The 24880-nt window shown below is 39.0% G+C and overlaps 1 pseudogene; it reads right to left on the bottom strand.

Moving 5' to 3' along the window:
• Window positions 1-625: 625 nt before the first annotated feature.
• Window positions 626-20892, bottom strand: LOC148045936 (uncharacterized; annotated as a pseudogene).
• Between the last annotated feature and the right edge of the window lie 3988 nt (window positions 20893-24880).

Genomic DNA, 24880 nt, shown 5'->3' with positions numbered 1-24880 from the left:
TTAGTCTCTTATGAACTTCCATTTTTTATTCATTAATTTTTCTGAATATCCGCATATCATTGCCCACCCATGACAAACATAACAGGGGATGAGGCAGAATGATATTCTGGTTATTTATTCTACAACTAATTGCTAGATTCCAAACTTTTTGCATCTAACAATTTATGTATAGGGTGCTTTATGTGGAATATAATTGCATTTTAGATTAATTATTTCACCAAAAATGTTACCATTTGGAAGTAAATAAACCTTTTTAGCAACCACGGTTATATATGCATTGGAACTGGAGGAGAGATGTAAAAAGGATAATTCATATGAAGTTTGAAAAAAATAATCCTTTTTTGAGTTATCTGCTCCATATATTTTTTTCATAGATAAAGTGCCACATTCTTAGCAGCAAAATTGGGACGTCACATTTTAAATTATAATTAAATATTATTTTAAAGGTAACTGAGTATTAGTTGTTTTTCACATTTATTGATGAGTTATCCCATCTATAATATCTTCTTTTCATTTATTAGTCTTTTCAACGTATATAAAGCAAAGTTCCCCCCCAATCCCTGAATAGCAGGTCTGTGTACAAATGGAAGGTGCTGATGAAATGTTTACAAAAAAGATTGGCTCGTCAATAAAGCAAAGAATGGATATTGACTTCTTTTTCTGTGTTTGTCAGCTTGTAACCTGTTTAAGAAATGGCCAATAGCAATGAAATTCAATCAAACATTCTATGCAATTCCTCCTTTTCCTGATCACTGGCAGAGGATTCAATCTCAATAAAAGAAAATGAACCACTTATCATATAAATGAGGAGAAGGTAATTAATGGTTTCAAATTCTAACTGGAGATGGCTCTTATTAAGAAACAGGCAACCTAAGGAGTTGTGTTATGCATTTGATCTTATTCAATGTTTTTCTATAAAGCTTTGAACTGTATAGTTTCCCATCCTCTATTTCTTGATAGAAATTGATAGAAAGGTTAAAATTGTTTTAAATGTATTTAAAAATATGTATCATAACTTGAGGAAGTATATGAACTGATGAAAGATAACTTCCTACAGAACAACAAAACCTAAAACACAGTTTACATTCTCTAAAAATAAAGCATTAGGCTTTGAGAATCCCTTTTGCCAAAGCTGCTTTAGACTACGAGCTGCATAATCACAACCTCTGTTTTCTTTTTCTGGTTTTACCCAAATATATTTATCTTCAAATTAATGTAAACAAATAAGATATGTTTAGAACTTATTAATTATTAATAAAAAACTCTGTAGTTGTTATTATCAAAATTCTTAAAGATGTTTAATTGTGTCTGGGGGATTCTGCTTATTTGTTTGTTTGCTGTGTCAATCTTGTCTCCTGGCTATTGCCTGGACAAGTCACAGCAATTGTCTTGGCAAGACTTTCAAGGTAGTTTGCCTTTTGCCTGCTTCCTAGGGCTGAGAGTTACTGGCCCAAGATCACCCGGCTACCTTTGTGCCTAAAGAGGGACTAGAACTCACCATTTCATGTTTTCTAACCACTACACCAAAGTTTTTAATCAAGTTATTAAACAAATAATAGTAGTCCTGTTACAAAACATTGAGCTTCTAGAATTAATACTAGTCCACCTTTAAAACTACAAATCAATTTCTAACGATTCCATTAATTATGGAAGGAAATGATAGGATTTTGGCTTGAAGGTGGTGGAGTTCAGCAGTTAAAATGCTAGGCTTGTAGGCTGGAAAGCAGGCAGCCCAATTGCCACATGGCAGGATCAGTTCTTGTCTTCATCCTAGTTCCTGCCAATTTAGCAATTCAAAAGCAGGTAAATGTGGGTACATAAATAGGTATTATTTTGGTGGGGAAGTAATAATGCTCTGTAACACCATGCTGGCCACATTGCCATGGAAATTGCTTTAAACAGCACTGGCTGTGATGGCCATGAAATGGAGATGAATCCCCCTCCCCGTAGTCAAGAAGAAGTAGCAGAGGAAAATCTGCAGGTACTACTTAACCTCTTTTTAAAAACCTTATCTCAATCTTATTCCAATATTGTGATATCTACTTTCATGTGGAAGAAGATCGAGAAAATGGATCTTGCTGGAAAATGCTGGTGGAGAATTTTGGGAGTTGAAATCCATATATCTTAAAATTTCCAAGTCTGAAAAATACTGATATAGATTCAATTTAATAGATTACCCCATAGCAATACCACCATAAATAGAAAAATGGAACAATATGCTACTTTGGGGGGTTTTAAAACATTTTTGGCCCATGTAACCTGTTCTCCGCTTGTTAAAGAGACGACAGGCAAACAACTTAAAAGGAACTCTCTTTATCAGTTCCCGGCTCAGACTGGCTGCGAGCCAAAAATAACATAAATAAAGTCTCTAACGAGATAACAGAATGAAAAACAAATCTTTCTTACGGCAACACAAATTGAACAAAACGAAAGCAAAGCACTTCTTCCAAAGTCTCTAAGAATCAGGGTTACAGAAATCAAAGTACTTCTCCAAGTGTATCTTCTTGAATCAGGGTTACAGAAAACAAAGCACTTTTCCAAGTGTATCTTACATAAACCACGATTGATGATCCATCAATGTTGAATGAACCAAGGAACGTTGACTCCTGCAACTAGGGCGTGGCACCATCCGTCCTTTTATCCCCCAAACCCCACTGAGCCCCAGCTGCATCGTTAATCTTGCATTCCGAAAAGACTCACAGAAGACTGCTGCTGAGTCACAACAGTAACCTATATGTTTAATAAAAAATATTCCCCAAGCACCAAGCCCCTAATCACAAGACAATGTTCTAGAAATAGAAGAATGGCTGTCTTTGAGTGAACCTACTCTTTTTCCCTTATGGAACTCCATCAATGTCTCACAGAAGTGTAAAGTTATGTTAACCCATATGCATTCAAGGAGGCTTGATTTTATGCTGTTCAACCTTGGTTTATGCCTTTCTGGAGGGGTATTGTTAGATACTGGTTTCAACTACAGTGATTTCCACCAAGATCCTCTGTTCTGGCAGGAACAAGGGTTTGATCCTATTGGTCAAAGGGTCTGACAGCTGTGTATAAAAGGGCTGCTGTCAGACTCAACCTTCACTGGATTGTTCTTACTTGTACTTTAATAAAGAGCGGTTGTTGCCTTTAGCCTCTTTCTTTAACCTCTGAGAGGGCAGTCCTCCTCATTGACTGCCTTGAGACTGGTCCTGTCTCGTCCAGTGACGTTGCCTGTCACTCTGCAAAGGATTCCACCATCAAACAGATTTTGAACTGGGTGTGGAGGGGGTGGCCCAAGGGGCTGATTTCAAAATGTATTTTAGCAAACGTGATGAATTATCTGTTGTAAATGGCTGTTTACTGTGGGGGCCCCGGGTAGTTGTTCCACCCAAACTGTGCATTGCAGTATTAGAGGTTTTACACTTAGGACATCCTGGAATTGTCAGGATGAAGTCTTTGGGCAGGAGTCACGTGTGGTGGCCTAACATGGACAGGGAGATCGAAGAATGGGTGGCTACCTGCACACCGTACCAGGAATCCAGACCAGCTCTAGGGTACACATTGACTTTGCTGGCCCAGTTCATGGCCAGACATTCCTCGTAGTTGTGGATGCCTACTTGAAATGGCTAGAGGTAGTCCTAATGACCTTCACTATGGCAGAAGTGGTCATCAAGGTACTGCAGAGACTTTTTTCCACACATGGCGTGCCTGACGTCCTGGTCTCTGACAACGGGCCCCAATTCATGGCCATGCAATTTGAGACCTTCCTAGCAGTTCAGGGAATCAGGCATGCCCTGGTCACACCATTCCATCTGGTCAGGTGGAGAGAATGGTGAGATCTGCAAAAGAGGCCATATCTAGGATGGGCCTGGGAGATTGGCAAACATGGGTTGACCATTATCTCTTAATTTAACATATCACACCAAGTGCCACTGCAGGGAGAAGGCCCTCCGAGCTTCTCATGGGTTACCGGCTAAAGTCCCACTTAGACTGGCTACACCCAAACTATTCTGCCACATCGCCCCCTGACTCCACAAGCAGGATTCAGAATTTTAGCATAGAGGACTCGGTATACGCCCACAACTAAACTGGGAGAACTTTGTCGATTCCTGCCACAGTGATAGGCGTCCCTGGGCCTCGCTCTTATCTTGTAGAGCTCGTGGACGGTCGAAATTGGAGGAGGCACATTGACCAACTCCCTGGCCGCCTCTCCAACTCCACACTTAGACAACCAGAGGTAACTCCTGAACGAGTTAGCCAAAGCCCTACCCAAACGGAGCAAAGACTCGCTCCTTCCACAGGCAGCTCAAGCCCGAGGATACCAGGAAACTTATCTGGTTATGTTGCAGGCCCGCAGTGAGCTCCGAGCGAACTGGCTCTAGAAGCTCCAGCTGTGGCCTGTTAAAGGTTCCAGGAGCTTCCACCAAGCGGAGCTGCGGAGCAAACAGGTCCATCCGAGCTGTCCAAAGAACACCCTCCGACTGACCTGTGGAGGTCTGGCAGAGCTACTCAAAAGCCCGCCTACCTGCGTGACTATGTAATGAGTAGGATTATTCTATCCAAGAGGGGAGGGGTGTTAGATACTGGTTTCAACTACAGTGGTTTCCACCAAGATCCTCTGTTCTGGCGGGAACAGAGGTTTAATCTCATTGGTCGAAGGGTCTGACAGCTCCCTATAAAAGTGCTGCTGTCAGACTCAACCCTCGCTGGATTGTTCTTACTTGTTGTACTTTAATAAAGAGTTGTTGTTGCCTTTAGCCTTGTGTGCCTTTCCATTACCAGATCTAACAGGTATAGTGATTTTTTTTAACATATAATGCAACTCCACCTCCTCTTTTGTTACGTCTATTTCTTTTAAATAGTTTGTATCCTTCCATCAGTACATTCCAGACATGAGTTTTATCCCATCAAGTTTCAATAATGGCAACTATATCATACCTACTCCCATGAACTAATGCTTCAAATTCACCGTTTGTTCCTCAAACTTTGAACATTCATATATAGGCATCTGAGTCCTTTAAGACTGATCCCGGGTTTGCTTCTAACATCTCCTGTTTTTGTTTTAGAGTCTTTAGAATTTTGTGTTCTTTCCACCATTTGCTGTCTTCTTGTTTGGTTGCCTTGGGTTTCATGCTTGGGATTAGATAAACTGAGCCACTCCTAAAGATCCTAAAAGTTGGTCACCCTCCCCCTCAGTTTTAGTTTAAAGGCCTTTGGATAAGCTGAGCCAATCATTTTCCAAATGCATTCTTCCTGGTCAGTGAGGTGCAGGCATCTGCTGCTCGAAGCTCTTCATGTAGTAATATAGACCATGGTCTAGGAATCTGAAGTTCTCTTGTTCTCCTTAAGCGAGACATTTATTTTTAAAATCCATTGTTCCCTCATTGGATATTTGTAAGAAGTACAGATGAAAACAACACCTGTGCTCCTAACTCTGACTTTTATGCTAAGTTGCTCATAGTCTCTTGATATTGTTTTTAATATTGTTTTCAGATTCATTGTCATATCGTTCATCCCCACATGAAAGAGAAAAGAGAGATAATAAATTGTGGACTTGATTATTTTAATAAGATGTCTTTTGTTTTTGTTCCTGGGAGAGAAGATATGTCCCTAGATAGATTGCATTGGTTTATAAGGAGAAAGTCTTGGAAATGGAAGTAACTTAATTTTACCAGAATTGGGTCACTAATAAAAGAAAATAAGGTCCTGAGTATTAATTGGCTTCAGTTTCCAACATACAGCTTCAGGTCAAAATTGCATCAAAATAAATCAAAATTGAAAGGTGAATGCCTGATTATGCTCCATAACTTTTCTGCAAAATGTGATATAGCAATGAGAATGATGCCACACCAATCATTATACACTTATCTTTTTATTGATACCAATAACATAACTTTCCATTCATTTATTAGTTTTTCATGTAACATTTTAATGCTTTTTGCATGAAAAATGATAAGCTCTAACATCAGATTAAACAACTAAATTCCATCTTTATTTGATATTTAAATTGCACTTTTTGACTTTTCTCTTATGAACTGCAGTAGAATCATCTCTGGGAAATTCTAGCATTAATCAGCAAGCGTGGACAGACTTCATTTTCCTTGGTATTAAACATTTTGATTTTTTTATAGTTTGTAATCCATAGAAGAAGGTAGAGTAATAATTGCAGATAAATAAAGTTAGCAATGTGTTATTAACAGTTTAGAAACAGTTCTATAATCCTCATAAATCATTGTTTCAATCCTCACAATTTGAAGTCTTCTTTGTGGTTAATGTAAACGAAGGCTTGCCTTGTAACAGCCAGAAAATCTATAGTGTAAACAAAACCTTATACTGTAAACAAAGCCTTGAATAAATGATCATTCAGTTCATATGAATTAAGTTCAAAAATTATAATTCCTATAAGTATGCAGCATTTATGGTTGGATAAAAAAGATGTTTGCAAACAAATTGATTCAATTCATTTTACAAATTATAATCCTTAAAAGTATGCATAAGGTAAAGGTAAAGGTTCCCTCACATATGTGTGCTAGTCGTTTCTGGTTCTAGGGGGTAGTGTTCATTCTCTATTTCTAAGCCAAAGTGCCAGCACTGTCCGAAAACATCTCCATGGTCATGTGGCCAGCATGACTAAACGCTAAAGGCGAACGGAGTGTTGTTACCTTTCCATTAAAATGGTCTCTATTTTTCTACTTGCATTTTTATATGCTTTTGAACTGCTAGGTTTGCAGAAGCTGGGACAAGTAATGGGAGCTCACTCTGTTACATGGCGCTAGACATTTGAACTGCTGAATTGCCGACCTTTGGATTGATAAACTCAGCATCTTAGCCACTGACCCACTAGTTCCTTAAAAAAGTATACATAGTTAATAATAAAAAAGAATTATGAGTTAATGCTGAAAAATTAAAAAGTAAATTTATAGACCTAAAATTCCAATTGATATAAGACAAAAAAAGAGGTAAATTGCTGTGATTTGTCTCCTCTTTCTCATCATAACAAATGGAACAATTCCTCTCTTTCCAACAAAGAGTGCCAACAGCCACATTATTCGGTTGAACTCATCAAAGTAAATCTTTGCATTCAAGTATAACTTTGTTACCCACAAAGTCTTCTCTTCTTTCCAAGTTCAGGCTTTTCCCATTTCACATATTTTTCTGTGGATGGAATTCTGTGTTTGTTAAGGATTTTTTTAGACTTTTGGAGATATTTATTATCAGTAAGGAGCATGCTCTGCATGCTTCTACATTATATTGTACAGTGCAACACAGTTTGAAAAGCTTTGTACTATGCAATGTCAATAGATCCCTAGTGCCATGGATCCAGGGTCAAATTATGGATTGTTACTAGATGTGAGTCAAGGAATTTTTTTTTAAAAAGACCAAAATATGTGCTTTACAAAGTTGACATATACTCTGTGCTGTTTGTCTTCCATATGCTATTTCCCTCACCTATTTTCATGGTGACTGCTTTTGTAGCTACTGTTTTACTAGTTTTTGTGAATGCCAGTCCAGCAACATCTACCATCAATTAATTAATATAATTTGTAACTCACCTGACTGCCAACAATGGCTTGCAGTTAAAAGAATAAAATACAAAGCACAGTTGGATAGTTTAAAAAACCAATACCTAAAATTGATAGCATGTTTTGTCTCGCATGGCATTACCCAGAAATAATTTCACTTCATCCTGGATCTGTTGGCAAACTTCCCCTGAGGCAAAAAGAAGTGATTTCAAATTTCACAGGGATATTTATATTTTCTTTTAAATCATTTTCAGGTATGCAACTGTAAGTAATAATTTAATCTATATATTTTTTAAAAAATACCTCCTTCTGTAATGTTGCACAATTTAAAAATGTATAAAAACAGTAGGCATCTAGGAGTCCTAGTGGACAATTGACTTAAGTAATGACCAAAATACAAATATTTGACGTGATTGTTCAAACTACTCCTCTGTTGATGAAGCCTAGAACTATATTGGCATTTTTGCTGGACTTGTGGTTCATACTTAAGTCAATTGTGCACTAGGATTCCTAGGTGCCTACTGTTTTTATACATTTTTAAATTGTGCAACATTACAGAAGGAGACATTTTTTAAAAATATTGAAGCTCTGGAAAAAATGCAGAGAAGTGCAACAAAGATAATTCAGGGGCTAGAACCTGAAACACATAATTGTTGTAGGACTAGACTAGAATTCTTTATTAGGACATACAAGATATTTATCTTTGGTGCATATGCTCTCAGTGTACATAAGGAGAATAAAATACATTATTATATAGTCTTTGAATTGTGTATTATATTATATAGTCTTTGAATTGCTTCCAGGAAGCACATAAAAGAGCTTCTTTTTAAAAAATATATGAAAACTTTGAAGTAATCAGAAAACAGAAGTTGAAACTTTCCTTATTTTCATCAAGTCTGTCTTACTCAGATTTGCTCTCTGGCTAAATTTTCCCCACCAAGAATTTAGAAATAGTTTGGCAATTAGTTACTTGCAGGATTGACAATGATTTGATTTTGATGTGTCTGGGAATTCCTTGAATGTGTCTGCAGGTAGAGAAAAACAATTAGTGTGAACATACAAGCAATTGTCAATATGTTGAAGTCTGTCCTGTTCACAAACATTATAGATAGATAAAAACATTATACATTTTCACAGCACATGGAGAACTGGAAAAAGAAAACAGACATTCAGACATTCAACCTAGTTTAATTATTGAATATTCCTCTGCAATGCAAGGCAGACCAGTATAATTTAAAAAAAATATTTTTTGATTCAGAATGACACTAAAGAAAAGCTAATATTTCATTGTATGTCAGATCCTTTGGCTTGGCATCTTGCTGGCATTCTGCCATCAATCAGGAAAGTGGGGGGAAGGAACAAATGGGCAATAAAGCTGCATACTTTTATGATGGGAAATTGGGAGTGGGGGTTGACAGTTGAGGAAGAACAGAGCATTTTGGAATCCAGTTCATGCTGGTCTGCGGGCATCTTCAAGGCAGTTTCACCAGCCCAAACACCTCAGCAGTTCCCAAAACACCTTGGCAGTGCTGGATTGACTACACATGGACAGACCATGTGGGGAGGGCTAGGGGAAACCATATATTAAGTTCTTTATTGGTGCATGGGAACTTTAGATTCCACTTGACTTTACTGCAATCAGCATCTCTTAATAAAAGTGTCTTTTCACTTCAACCAAAGGGAGTCAAGAGTTTTATTTCCCTAGGAGATCAGATTCGGGCCGGTCTGACAGGGTGTTTTTACTAATTAGCTGTATTATTTAAGCTTGTATAGGTAGTCCTCACTTAATGAGCATTTATTTAGCAACTGTTTGAAATTGTGATGGCACTGAACAAAGAGACTTATAACTGGTGTCCAAAGTTATAGCCATTGCTGCACCTCTGCTATGACATGATTGCTATCTGGCCCCTTGGCAATCTGGTCACACTTACAATGGATTGCCAAGCCCTCTGTGATCATGCAATCACCATTTACAATTTTCTCTGTTAGCTTTGCCAGAAAGTCAACAGCGAAGCTGACAAGGAAGGTTCCAAACTGCTACACTATCTGGTACCTGCGTGCTGGTTGAAAAAGACCCACTAAAATTAATTTTTCAGCAAGACTCTAAAATTCTGCTCAGCTTTTACCTTGGACTTTTCCAGCCAGTGTTTTTGAGACAGAGCTGCCTGTCAGAGGGATTTCACCTTATGTGGGGTGGTGTTCCTTTGTAAAGCACAGCTATTGTTCTCAAAGATGCTGGCTGGAAAAGCCTTTCTCCCCATTCTGTAAGGCTGCATTTGCCATAAAGCTAGAAAATGTAGTACTTTTAAAGGCTAGAAAGGGGAGGGGAACTGGTGCACTGAACCAGAGAAGCTCTGGATCCAAGTTTTGATTTCTCTGATTCAGTACAGGAATTCCATTCCATGCACTGAGAGGAGCTGCCTAATCTCTTTCAGCAGGCACTTTCCCCCTCTGTACATTTAATGAACTGCATGGTCACTTAATGACCACATCTGGGAGAGCCAAGATAGTGGTAATTGAGTGAGGCAATCATGTGGGTGCCTCATTTAACAACTGCCACAAATTATTATCATTATGAGCAGGCCCCATTATGGTTGTAAGTTCAGGATTACTTATAGTACATGAAGAATGGTTGCAGAATTTGGCTTTGACTAGTCTAGATAAAAGAACGACTGGGATGACATAATAGCAGTATTCCAATATTTGAGAGGCTATCACAAAAAGTAGGGGGTCAACTTATTTTCCAAAGCACCAAAGGGCAGGACAAACTAATCAAGGAGAGAAGCAAGCTGGAATTAAGAAATAACTTTCTAACAGTGAGGACAATTAACCAGTGGAATAGCTTGCCCTTAGAAATTGTGGGTAGACTTTTAAGACGAGATTGGCCATGTGTAACGGTACAGGATCTCCTGCTTGAGCAGGGGGTTGGACTAGAAGACTTCCAAGTTCCCTTCCAGCTCTATTCTGATTGATTGATTGACTAGATCATATGCGGGAGTTAGCCTTAGTGCTTGAAGTCATGTTCTACTGAGTTCAGAAATCCCTATAAACAGAGTTGGTGGAGAAGGTAAATTATGGCAAAACAGTCCTCAGAATGTCCTCTTTTTCAAAGGGAATATTTGAAAGTGATGAATGGATTCCTTCAAACAACTATTTTGCTATTGATGTTTTACTTTACAGTTTGACCGATTCCTATTTCCTATATTTATTCCAAATTTCAATATGGCATGGCTAATAAAATTATTTTTGAAGTCACCATTAACCAAATTAGAAGCAGTGAAGTACAGTTTCAAATCTTGGAATACTATAATTAACCTGTGGGGGCTTTTTGTCCTGCAAAATTAATTTAAATATATATTTCTGCCATTTTTAAAATGGCTACTTTAAAATATCTGCTGTTAAAACAGGTATTATCTAACCAAAAAAATATTGGCAAAATATTCATTTTTATCATAGAATTTCTCCCCAAAGTGGCAATTTTAATTTATCTTATGTTAATTTGTTTTAATTCCAGTTCACATTAACATAATTATTTTGAAATAATATATAGTTCATATTTATCATAGCAATACCAAAATATGTTACTTTTTTTCTTAATCTTAAAGCCAATTTTCTTCATGAGTTCTATTTGATATTCTAATGTCATATTTTTGTTAATATTCTTGACTTCCAATTATTAATCCTGAAATCTGTTTACAGATGAAGGCCTTTAATTTTCCCATAGTGAATCTTAAAAATTATCACCAAATCATCCACAAATACAATAATACAATAGCAGAGTTGGAAGAGACCTTGGAGGTCTTCTAGTCCAACCCCCTGCCTAGGCAGGAAACCCTATACTGTTTTAGACAAATGGCTATCCAACATCTTCTTAAAGACTTCCAGTGTTGGGGCATTCACAACTTCTGGAGGCAAGCTGTTCCACTGTTTAATTGTTCTAACTGTCAGGAAATTTCTCCTCAGTTCTAAGTTGCTTCTCTCTTTGATTAGTTTCCACCAATTGCTTCTTGTTCTACACTCAGGTGCCTTGGAGAATAGTTTGACTCCCTCTTCTTTGTGGCAACCCCTGAGATATTGGAACACTGCTATCATGTCTCCCCTAGTCCTTCTTTTCATTAAACTAAACACATCCAGTTCCTGCAACCGTTCTTCATATGTTTTAGTTTCTAGTCCCCTAGTCACTCTTTCTAGAGTCTCCACATCTTTTCTACACCTTGGCGACCAAAACTGAATGCAATATTCCAAGTGTGGCCTTACCAAGGGATTTTAAGTGATATTAAGACTTCACATGATCTTGATTCTATCCCTTTGTTTATTTAGCCTAGAACTGTGTTGGCTTTTTTGGCAGCTGCTGCACACTGCTGGCTCATATTTAAATGGTTGTCCACTAGGACTCTAAGATCCCTCTCACAGTTACTACTATTGAGCAAGGTACCATCTATACAGTACCTGTACATTTCATTTTTCTTGCCTAAATATAGAACCTTACTCTTTTCACCACTGAATTTCATTTTGTTAGATAGTGCCCAATGTTCAAGTTTGTCAAGATCCTTCTGTATCTTAAGCCTGTCTTCTGGAGTGTTGGCTATTCCTGCCAGCTTGGTGTCATCTGCAAATTTGATGGGTTGCCCATTTATTCCCTCATCCCAATCATTGATTAAGATGTTGAAGAGTACTGGGCCTAAAACAGAGCCTTGGGGTACTCCAGTGCATACTTCCCTCCATGCAGATGTAGTTCCATTGAGGATTACACGTTGAGTGCGGTTGGTCAGCCCTCAGATGGTGATGCGTAGGTTATGGTCTACCTTATCAAATGCCTTACTGAAGTCCAAGTAAACTATATCAACGGCATTCCTCTGGTCCACTAATTTTGTCACTTTGTCAAATGATCTGCTTTTGAAAACCCACGTTGGCTTTTGGCTATTACTTTGTTTACTTCTAGGTGTTCGCTAATTCGTTGCTTGATTATCTTTTTCAGAATCTTTCCTGGTATTGAGGTCAGGCTGATAAGTCTGTAAAATGTAATTAACTTATAAATTTGTTTTTTTAACTTTAATTCTTATAATTTTCTGAACTTTTGTCTTTTGTCTCTATTCAGTAGCTCAAGTAGATTTAGTGGATATCCTTGACCTGTAAGTTGTTCTAATGAACCCCTACATCCTTCTCTCAATTTGGCAGCTTTTCTGGTGAGTTGTTCTAATGAACCCCTACACCCTTCTCTCAATTTGGCAGCTTTTCTGGTGACTGCTGTGATAAGAAAGTGAAAGTATAACAATTGCTATGTTAAAAATAAAATGTAGGCAACCCCTTTACATACTCTATGTACACACACACACACACACACACACACACACACACACACACACAAACACAGCATTTTAGTACCAATTAGCTCTCCCTAATTATAGTCTCCTAAGTTCTTATTGTGGTATTTCTGGGCCTTTATTAAGATTATTCACAAAAATCCCTTGTTATTTTTACCTTTCCATAAGTTATTTTTTGTAATATGTCTTGTTCAATCTGCACCTTTTTGTTTCATAAAATCTACTAATTACTACAATCAACATGCCTATGAATGTCCAGGCTGATAGTATAATAGCTTTATTATTTTGAAAGGCATTTTATATAAAAAAACAAAAACCATTTCCTCTATTTTTAAAAACCACTGCCCCCTTTTGTCCATTTAATACTTACTTAGATCACAATTTTGTTAAAAGTTTTTGTTTCAAATTCAAATCCTTTAAAATACTGGGGGAGGGGGAGAGGTTCCTCTTCATAATTAAAAAAAAAAGATCTTCAGTTCTATTTTAAATATATCCGTTAGGTTGTAAATTAAATTTACAATTTAAATTAATTAGAAGTGTTTAAGAAGATGAGGATTTTTCAATCAAACCTCCATAAATATTCTATACCACTATACCATGTCAAACCGGTCATAACACCTCATTCAGAAACCACCTGATGTTTCTAACTGAAAAAGGCAACAAGGGAACTGAATGGTTTACATTGTCATTCTCTAAATCCATTAATTGCTTTTGGTATTGGACTCTGCTTTCAAGTCAAATATTCAGTCAAAAACAGTACATGATAAAACTCAGTATGCTTGTACCCAAATGTGCAGTATTGGGCTAATGAAATGTGCTGAGAGTTGGGTTATGGTAATTGAAAGAACTCATTTTTTTTTAACCTTTTGCTTTAAGTCAGGATAACAAAATTGTCAGTGAGAATCGGACCTCAAATATAGTTTCGTAAATGTGAAATTGTAAAACCAGATATTGGTCTTAATCATACTGTTCCCAGCCTTATGACAAAGAATAGAGGGAAAGAGACACAGCAGAGAGCTGAAATATGTTCCTGTGAAATTTGGTCTGAATTCTTTCTAGCGAAGCAAAAATGTTATAACTAGGCATCAACAGCTGTCCTCTAACTTGTTTGTCTGTCTGTTTGTTTGTTTGTTTATTGGATTTATATGCCGTCCTTCTCCCAAAGGACTCAGGGCGGCGTACAACATAAAAAACCCTACATATTACAAAAGTTAAAAAGGAAATTAAATAAAGTATCCAAAAACAAACCCAATTAATATTAACAATAAAGTTTTAAAAATTAGATTAGGATTAACAATTAAATTAATCATTTATTTTATTCTGTTCAGACCAGGCTGGCTTGCTGGCTTTTTAGGGCGCATCGAAAGGTCCGGAGGTTGGGGATTATGCAAAGCTCTGGGGGCAGCTCATTCCAGAGGTAAGGCGCTCCCACAGAGAAGGCTCTCCCCCTGGGGATCGCTAGCCGACAATCTGGCCGACAGCACCCTGAGGAAGCCAACTCTGTGGGATCGCACTGGACAGTGGGAGGCTACTGGTGGCAGTAGGTGGTCTCGCAGGTACTCTGGGCCTAAGCCATGGAGTGTTTTAAAGGTCATAATTAGTACCTTGAATCGCACCCAGAAAACAACTGGCAACCAGTGCAGGTCACCTAAAAGGAGTGTAACATGGGAGCACCATGATAACCCGCACGGCCACATTCTGGACCAGTTGAAGCCTCCGGGTGCTCTTTTTAAAAAAAAAATATATATATATATTTTATTCATTTTCACATTCCATTTTACAATCACTTATATACAGGGTATTTGCTATAAGAAAAAAAAATAAAAAAAAAATAAAAAAAATAAAAAACAAAACACAACTCATCATTCACAACCCCACCTGACACTTCCATCCTCCATACACCCCATCTACCCCCTCCAACTTTCCTTTCCTCCCTCTAACGCTCCCCTCCTACTTCCCTTTCCCCTCAAACCTTCCTTCTACTCCCAACACGCCCTCCTTACATTCCCCTTACTCCTTCCTTACTCCTCCCTCCTCTTTCCCTCTACCTCCCTCCTTGGTGTATTCCTTTATTCAAGTGTTGTTTATTATAATCTGATAATAAGTAAAATAAACCAAGGAAAAAAAAATATAAAGAAAGAAAAGAGAAAAAAAAGGGGAAAAAAAGAACAACCGTATATAAGTGCATTCTTGTTCTTATTGAGACTATGTTAACACCCACCCACCCCCCATAAATCCCCATCCCTACTCCTCCCGACTTCCCAGGGCCCACACCTGGCACTGCCTTCTATCTAAAGTATCTTATGTTCGTATGGATTAAAAATAAAAGTAATATATTAAGGGGGAAAAAAAACAAAAAGAAAAGAAAAGAACAAAGAAAAAAGAAAAAAAGAAACTCTTTATGTTAAGCTCAGCCCCCCATCTTTATCTATGCTTAAATAGTATAAATCATTCTATCTATATTTTATTCTCGTCTCTTGCTTCTTTGTTATTTACCCCGACCTCCTGTAGACTCTCCCATTCCTCTTCCTTAACCTTGTATTCAGATAAACATTTATCCAAATTTGTATAAACATCAATATACAATCTAGCTCAAAAATAATCCCTTCTAGTAAAATTTAAGCAGCGTATATCCACATATTCAAATATTACTTTACAGAAGAATAATCAAACTTTCCCTTCTAATAGGATTTAAACAGCGTAAATAATCTTTCTTAACCTTAATTTCAAACAGTAATTCAAAATAATCTGACCAAACTTTCCCTTCTTAGTAAAATTTAAGCAGCGTGGATCAAGTATTACTTTACACAAAAATCAGTTTGCATTCTATCTTAAGATGATCCCGACCAGCTTTCCCTTCTAATAGGATTTAAACAACGTAAATCATTTCGCATGCATTTTGCCCTCATCCCTTGCTTCTCTGATATTTACCACTATCAAATTTATGCAGACATTAGTTTAAAATTTAGCTCAAAATAATTTCACCAAGCTTTCCCTTCTAATAAAAATTAAATAGCATAGATCATTCCACATATTCAAATAATACTTTCAACAAGAATCAGTTTACCTTCTGTTTTAAAATAATCTCATCCAGCTTTCCCTTCTAACAGAATTTAAACAACCTAAATCATTCTGCATTCATTTTACATATATACATTCAGTATCACCCCACCAATATACGTAAATCATTCCGCATGCATTTTACCCTCATACCTTGCTTCTCTGATATTTACCACTATCAAATTTATGCAGACATTAGTTTAAAATCTAGCTCAAAATAATTTCACCAAGCTTTCCCTTCTAATAAAAATTAAATAGCATAGATCATTCCACATATTCAAATAATAGTTTCAACAAGAATCAGTTTACCTTCTATTTTAAAATAATCTCTTCAAACTTTCCCTTCTAACAAGATTTAAACAGCGTAAATCATTCTGCATGCATTTTACATATATACATTCAGTATCACCCCACCAATAAATTCCGTTTTTTCTACCGGAGAGAGGTCGCAAACCCCCATTCAATCCACAAATTTGGCGAATATTTTAGAATATCTAAATCCTCAAACTCCGCTTTTCTGCTTCTCTGAGGGAGGGGGAGCTACCCCCTCCATCTTGCAGCCATGTGGTCTGTTGCTTGCCTTCTCCTTCGGCTTGTCTCTCCTCTTTTCCAAGTGAATCAGGAAGTCCCGCCTTCAAAGTCTTGTAATAGAAATCTCGAGCCTCCGAAACAGAATTGAGACGAAATCTTTGATTCTCAAATGTGACCGTAATAAGGTATAGCCTCTTCTTGCTTTTAACATCTGGAAAGGTATTTCTTTGAAGACAATCAAGTCCTGGCCATCAACTCTCAAACTATTATTGTAAAATTTTTGCATGATCGCGTTTCTGGATTCTTTTGTGGAGAAATATATAATTATGTCCCTCGGGAGCTGTCGCTGTTCCGCTACCAACGAATTCTGGCGATAGATTTTCCGAATCTGCCAATCAAAGTTAAGTCCCGGGCTTCCCACCGCATGGCTGAGGGCTTCAACAAAGGTCTGTTTCAGATTCTCTCGCTCCTTTTCGCGGAATCCTCTGACTCTTATTGCGAATGCCTTCTTATTAAAGTTTATCATAACAAGCTGTTCTTGAGTGTCTCTAATTTTTTGTTGTAATATTTGAATATTAGTAGTCAAATTAGAATTAGCCTCCTCCAAGCTTTCCAATTTATTGTCTATTTCAGCGGTATAATCTGACAGGGCAGACACGGCTGCAAACGTATTCGCCTTCATTTGGTCAATTTTAGACTTTAAATCACCATATAGCTCCAATACAAATTCCTTAATTTCTTGTTTAAAATCATTAAACATTTGAAAAAAAAATTCCTGTGTTAAGAATTCTCCAGTAGAGGGCGTAGAAGACAAGGGCTGCGATTCCAGTGTAAATTCTTTAAGTTCATTCATAGATTCTTTAGGCACATTTGTAGAGAGACGCTTCGATTTTGACCTGGGTGCCATTATAAGTAAACAAATAAACAGCGCTTTCGCTCCCCTCTGTTTCCAAAAAAACAAAAAAAATTATTTTGTTAAGGAGCGGTCTGCAGGAAGGTAAAACCGGCTACGTACATCCCCTATCAGTCACCAACGGAGAGAAATCGCCATTTTGAAGTCCGTTTAAACAAAGAAGCCTCTAAGACAAATGGTGCTGGTATTTAAGATAGTAATAAAAGCATAAATCTCACAGGAGTGGGACCTGCCCGTATTAATCCTAGCTTCAAACAACTTTGCTTTGTCCTGGGGGGGGGGGGATCGCCTGTCTAGGGCTGCAAAAAAAAAAGCAGCTAAGAGGAACTGGCTGGAGATAAAAGCTCCGCTCACGCTGGATCTAATCTCTGTCCACAGCCAAAAAAAAAGAGAAAGGCTGTGAATTCCGGGGGGGCGGAGCCTGTTGCCGAGGAGGGCTCAACCGAGCTCCTCTCAGAGATCTGGTCTGTATATCTAAATAAGATCATAGATATCACCCCTTTTTGGCTATAAAGGGGCAGGGAGTAGCTCTGTGTGCTAGGGTCTATTCGTAATTCCTCCGGGTGCTCTTCAAGGCAGCCCCATGTAGAGAGCATTGCAGTAGTCCAGGCGAGAAAGGACGAGAGCATGAGTGACTCTGCACAGAGCTTCCTGATCCAGGAAGGGGTGCAGTTGACGTACCAGGCGAACCTGGTAAAAGCCCCCCCCCCCCGGTCAAGGCTGTCAGGTGTTCTTCTAAACTAAGCCGCATATCCAGGAGGACTCCCAGATTGCAGGCCCTCTCTGAGGGGGGTAAAATTTCTCCCCCTATCATCAAAGATGGAATAAGATGCACAAATCGGGGAGACCGAAACCACAGCCACTCAGTCCTGGAGGGATTGAGCTTGAGCCTGTTCCTCCCCATCCAGATCTGCACATCCTCCAGGCATCAGGACATCACATCTAGGGCATCGTTTGGGTGGTTTAGGGTAGAGATGAAAAGTTGGGTATCATCAGCATATTGATGATACCATACTCCAAAACCATGGATGATCTTGGCCAGCGGTTTCATATATATGTTGAACAGGAGGGGTGAGAGAACCGACCCCTGGGGCACCCCACAAGTGACGTGCCTCGGGGTCGATCCCTGTCCTCCAGTCAACATGAACTGCGACCGATCCGACAGGTAGGAGGAGAACCACCGTAAAACGGTGCCCCCCTCCCAAGTCTCGCAGTAGGATACCACAGTCGATGGCATTGAAAGCCGCCAAGAGATCTAATAGGACCAGGACAGAGGAGCAGCCCCTGTCCCGGACCTGCCAGAGATCTTCAACCAATGCGACCAATGCGACTGGGCCTGAAACCCGACTGAAATGGATCCAGGTAGGCAGCTTCATCCAGGTACTGGGGAAGCTGACGTGCTACCACACTCTCGACAACCTTCGCTACAAAGCGAAGGTTGGAGACCGGACGATAGTTGGCTAAAGAAGCTGGGTACAGGGAAGGGCCTCACCACTGCCTCCTTCAAGACAGTGGGAAAGAATCCCTCCCTCAATGAAGCGTTGGTAATCGCCTGGAGCCAGCCTCGTATCACCTCCCAGGAAGCTGAAACTAACCAAGAGGGACACAGGTCCACCACACAAGTGGCAGCACTGAGTCACCCCATAATCCTGTCCATGCCCTCGGGTGTCACAGGGTCAAACTCATCCCAGATAGTCTCCACAAGATTCATCCCAGTCGACTCGCCCGAATCTACCCATTCAGAGTCCAAGCCTCTCCGGATCTGAGCGATTTTATCCTGCAAATACTGAACAAATTCTTCAGCCCTACCCTGCAAGGGGTCTTTCTCAGTTCCTTGGTTAAGTAAGGAGCGGGTCACCCTAAACAGGGTGGCTGGGCAGTTATCTGTGGATGTGATAAGAGTGGAAAAATGTTGCCGTTTTGCTGCTTTTATTGCCACTAAGTAGGATTTGATATGAATTCTTACTAGTGTTCGATCAGATTTGGACCGGCTAGCCCTCCAACCACTCTCTAGGCATCTTTTCTGGCGTTTCATCTCCCGGAGCTCCTTGGTAAACCAGGGAGCTATCCGGGATTGACACCAGGTCAGAGGTTGCAAAGGCACAATGCGATCCAAGGCCCCAGTGGCTGCCTTATCCCAGGCTTCCACTAGGGCTTTGGTCAAGCTGTGAGCAAGGGATTCAGGAAAAGTCCCAAGCTCCATCAGGGTCTATCAGGTGCCTGGGGTGGGATCCATCTAATCGGTTCCACCTCCCTGCGGCCAGGGGTTGCAGTATGGAAGTCAAGCCTGATGAGGAAATGATCAGACCATGACAAGGGTTGGATAGAAATATCCCCTAAATCTAGATCATTCATGCAGTGCCCAGAGACAAAAATTGGGTCGAGCGTGTGTCACCTGTTATGGGTGGGATCTTGAATTAACTGAGTTAGGTCCATAGCCGTCATGGAAGCCATGAACTCCCAAGCTGACTCGGATGTCTTGCCAATGGAAGGCAGATTGAAATCCCCCAGGATCATAAGCCTGGGGAAATCAACCGCCAATCCGGCTAATACATTCAATAGCTCCGGCAGGGCCAATAAAATGTAGCAGGGAGAAAGGTATGTAATAAAAAGGCCCACCTGAACTCCAAAGCCCCATTTCACAAAAAGGGACTCACACCGGCCTATCTGAGGCACAGTGACCTCCTGAGGTCTGAGAATACAGCTAGGCTAACTAAGGTTCCTTTACTGAAGAAATAATGTAAATCTCTGAATTTTGTCTGGGCATTTGTGTGATATCATGGCATGAAAAATTATGCATACTTCTTTAAACAATTTAACCTACTCAATAGGATAATAATTTCAAATTTATCTGCTGGGCAGTTTCACAAAGTTCATCACCTTGGTTTTATTATGGTTTATTTCCAGAGCTTCAGAAACTCAATGGTTGGCAAAGTTTGATTGGCCCTTAAGTCAATCAGAGTTTGAGAAAGTAACAATGTGTCTTCCATAGCAATAGCAATAAGACTTATATACTGCTTCATAGTGCTTGACAGCCCTCTCTAAGTGGTTTACAGAGGCAACATATTTGCCCATATATAATAGCATTGAGATATATTTCATTGCTGGTGTCATTGGGTGATGGGAAAGATAATTCATCACAGCAACTAATATGTTTAATGTAGTAGTTAAGTTTAGCAGTATATAAGACTAAGTGCTAGTGCTATAGCTAGTCAAATAACAACACAGCAAAAATATAGCCTTCTTTGACTTCTCTATTAACAGGGACCTTGTTAATATAATGTCTTTGGAAGCTATGTCTAACTCATGATGTTTTATCATAAAAAAAGTTTTGCAATTTGCAACACAAGCTGGGCTAAGGAATTAGTTCAAAAATTGAAATTATCAAAGCCTATGATTTGAAAATGTGGTGGTGTAGGATTAAAGCATGGTCAAAGATGGAGTAGCTTGCTCTAGATCCTGTTTGTTTCTTGGCCATTATGTTATCTGAGTTCATCCAGTCCAAAAGCTTGACACACTATGAACAAAAAAAAATAAGTACTGATTACCCATCCGCCATTCACCATTCATCCACCATGATCTACAAGTTCAATTGCACTTGAACCAAGCTTTTTAAACCTAGCATTAACTTTTAATGCTTGAAATAATTTTTGAATAAGTAAATAAGAGAGCAGTTGCAAGATAGGTTGACATTTCAGATTTCAGTTTATTAGTTCAAGAAGTAAGTTCTTCAGGCAAGAACTTACAAAAAAGATTGGAAGATCTTTGAGAACAATCATTCTATTTTGAGGAGATGACTGACCATATCTGATCTTAGTCTGAAAGCACTAGAACAATGTTCCCATAATGCACTTGACTCATCTAATTTTTAGCCTATTCCTTCAAAAAACAACATCAACAACAACAACCCACACGGTATTTATAAGTTAAAATGTCACTATTTCTTTATATCTCAAATTTAATAATACAATTATAAATTTGTCACTTTTGGATATCCTTAAATCATCTAGTACATATACATGTATTTGGCTTTTAAAAATTCTAGTTGATCTAGATTTTCATTTCTTGATAAGATCTGACAGCTCAGCTGAAATATTAGTTGCCTTATGACCTAATTTTTATGAACTTGAAAAAGCAACTCTAATAATATTTCTACTGAAATCAATCTTTAATAAATAGTCACCCCCCCAAACAAAGCTCTGTTTAAAAAAATAGATTATTCAAACTGCTTTTAAACAATTAGTTATTTGAAAATTTTAATTGGAGAAGATAAACCTGTAAAGAATGTAATGGAGGCACAACTCTTCCACATTCAAGATTATCTGTCACCTGATGACCCATATTCTTTACACTACATTTTAATTTTTGTACCAATTATAGTGTATAAGGATAATTCCTATTAGCATATTTATGGTCATTGCTTCATATTTATTGTCTGCACAACTCATTAATCTTTGTCTAGTGTGTAGGGTTGACAGCACAATCTATTTTGCTATCTTTGAGTTCCAGCCATATCCAAAAAGGGCTTTGTTTCCATGTAAATAAACTATGTTTAGGATGAAAGAACAATGGTGCATCATACAGTGATTGACACAAGCCAGGGCTGCTAATCAAAAGTAGATTTTATTACCAGATGAGTCAAATGCATTATGGGGCCTTTGTTCTAGTGCTGTCAGGCTAAGATTGGATGTGGTCAGTCACCTCCTCAAGATAGATTGATTGTTCTCCAAGATTACAAAGAGTCACCTTATTATCCAGACCAGACAACAGGGCAGTTCTTTCCAAACAGACACCTTTTGCAAAAACTGCCTATGCTTTCAGTTGATTTGAATTGCTAATACATAATCTGTCTAGCACAGATGTGCAATGAATATTGGGATGTTTTGCAGGTCATTGGATGAGGTTGAAAGATGAGGTAATGATTATTCAGTGATGGTTACTGGACATTTGCCAGCACTTAAGCACTAATACTTTCTGTCGATACTAATCAGATCATTTTCCAAAGCATCTTTCCTTTCATCAGCTCAAGGATAATAAATGTAAGAATATAACATAGCCTTGTTCTTCTACTTAATAGAGATGCCAGGAATTTAATATTTTGATGTATTTTTAAAAAAAATGTTATTCCTTCTCAGAAAAAAAATCTGAATAATAACAACAACAACAATTCATTAAGCCTCATATAGAGTAAACTGATTACTTTGATTTATCTTAAAACTTGTTTTTATTAGAAACAAAAAATGTGCAATCAGTATCCTTGTTTTGCAAAAAGATGTAACAAGAACAATATAACAGAGTTGGAAAGAACCTTGGAAGTCTTCTCATCCAAATCGCTGCACAAGTAGAAGTCCTAAATCCTTCTGGGCAGATGGCTATCCAATCTCTTCTTTAAATACTCCAGTGAAGGAACATCCACAACTTCTGGAGGCAAGCCATTCCTTTGATTAATTGTTCTCATTGCTAGGACACCAACCTACCTTCCTTCCTTCTTTCCTTCCTTCCTTCCTTCTTTTTCTTCCTTTCATTTTTTTGGAGGATGGAATGCATATCAGTTCTTTTCCAGTACTCTGGTCTTTCCCAGGTGCTCCAGGATCTTTGAAAGATATGGTTCAGTAGTTTTGAGATCACCTCTGTCAACTCTGGGATATAATCTCTCTGGTCCAGATGATTTGAACTCATCTACAGTGGAGATAAATAAATAGATAGATAGATAGATAGATAGATAGATAGATAGATAGATAGATAGATAGATAGATAGATAGAGTGGATACAGTGGATCATCTTCATGGATTAGTCATGTTGTGGACTTGCACAACACAAAGAACTGTGAGCTAAGCTATGCAGGGCCATCCAAGTTATAGTGGAGAGAAGATGGAAACTAATCAAGGAGAGAAGCAACCTAGGACTAAGAAATTTTCTTAACAGTGATAACAATTAATCAGTGGAAAGGCTTGCCTTCAGAAGTTGTAGGTGCCCCATCACTGGCAATTTTGAGACTGGCAGGCACTTATCTGGAATGATATAGGGCCTCCTGCTTGATAATGGGGTTGGACTAGAAGGCCTCCATGGTCCTTTCCAACTCTTGTTGCCTAGATTACCATGAATTATATGGCATGGTTAATCTTCCCCAAAGCTCCTATAACTTCAATCCCCCTCTATCACTTTGCAGTGATTAGAATGCAGCATTGCAGGTTAACTCTGCTCACTGTCAGGAATTTGCTTGATTGATTCAGGTTGATTCAGCCTTTTATCCTTCCAGAGTCAGTAAAATGAGAACCTAGATTGTTGGGGCCAATATGCTGACATTGTAAATTGCTCAGATAGTGCTGAAAAGCATTGCGGAGTGGTATATAAATCTAAGTACTACTGCTATCTCCATTAGTAAGAGTTAAGTTCAGTATAACTGACTGCTGGAGCATGAAATTCCTAAACAATGACTTTAAATTCCAGAGATGCAGCAATAACAGGCAAGCCAGACATATGTACTCCAGCTGATGCCAAGATGGCATGGAAATTGAGATGAGGAATTTAGTGGCCAATGTTCACCAGATACTTTAGCAAGTATCTGACTTAACAAATGCTTCAAGAGTAACATCAAACACCTGCACCACCTGCCTAGTGAAATGGGATGACTCACCTTGACCAGGTCAGTGTGGATGGATGCATGTAGGTGGGTTTACACATTGAGTGGGTGTGGCCAAATGGGTATGGCTGGGTCAGCACAGATGACTCAGTGCAGATGACTTGATCAGATGGGCACAACAGTTGGCCAGGTGAGTGCAGACAGGTCACTGTGGAACACGTTCCCCCCAACCAACATGGGAACAACTTAGTGCCCCACCAGCCCTTTGCCTCCCCGAAGTGCCAGTAGCCAAGTGCAGAGTCAGGCACTGTTTTGTTCCATCCCAGTGCTACCTCAAAGGGAGAGAAATCTGGAAAGCCTCCTGGAGCCCACCCTGGAGCATGGTGGGGATTCATCCGCTGCCTGTGAGAATCACGTCCCCATTGCTCTCCTCCTTCCTCCCCCTCCCCCTGCCAGACTTGGGGCTGTGAAGATCTGGATGGGGAGGAACTGGCTCTACCTCAATTCTAACAAAAGGGAAGCTTTGGCTCACCAGGATCTCAAGAGCTGTCATGTTTTAGACTTCTCCCAAGGGAGACAAAACTTTAACTTCTCCAGATTTTGCTGTCTACAGTTGTGGGAGTGAAGAACTGAGCTTTCTCCATCGTCCCTGTCAGGCTGCCTTCCCCATCGCTGTTGTTGCAGTCTGCCACAATCCTGAAAGAAGGGGCTGGGGGAAAGGGGTAGAAGTGGTATTCAGCAGATTCTGATCAGTTCTGGAGAACTGGTAGTGAAAATTTTGAGTAGTTCGGAGAACCAATAAATAATTCTGCCTCCCGAGACCCAGCTGATCAGGAAGGAATGGAGGTTTTATAGTATTCTTCCCTGGAGTCAGGAAGGAATGGAGATTTTATGGTATCCTTTCCCTGCCCTGCCCACCAAGCCACGACAACAGAACTGGTAGTAAAAGTTTTTGAATCCTACC

The sequence above is a fragment of the Thamnophis sirtalis genome, unplaced genomic scaffold, assembly GCF_051295495.1.
Source record: "Thamnophis sirtalis isolate CommonGarterSnake01/CBP01778 unplaced genomic scaffold, rThaSir2_p1.2 scaffold_4, whole genome shotgun sequence".
In the NCBI taxonomy this organism is placed as follows: Eukaryota; Metazoa; Chordata; class Lepidosauria; order Squamata; family Natricidae; genus Thamnophis; species Thamnophis sirtalis.
This window is presented reverse-complemented; position numbering and strand designations above follow the sequence as displayed.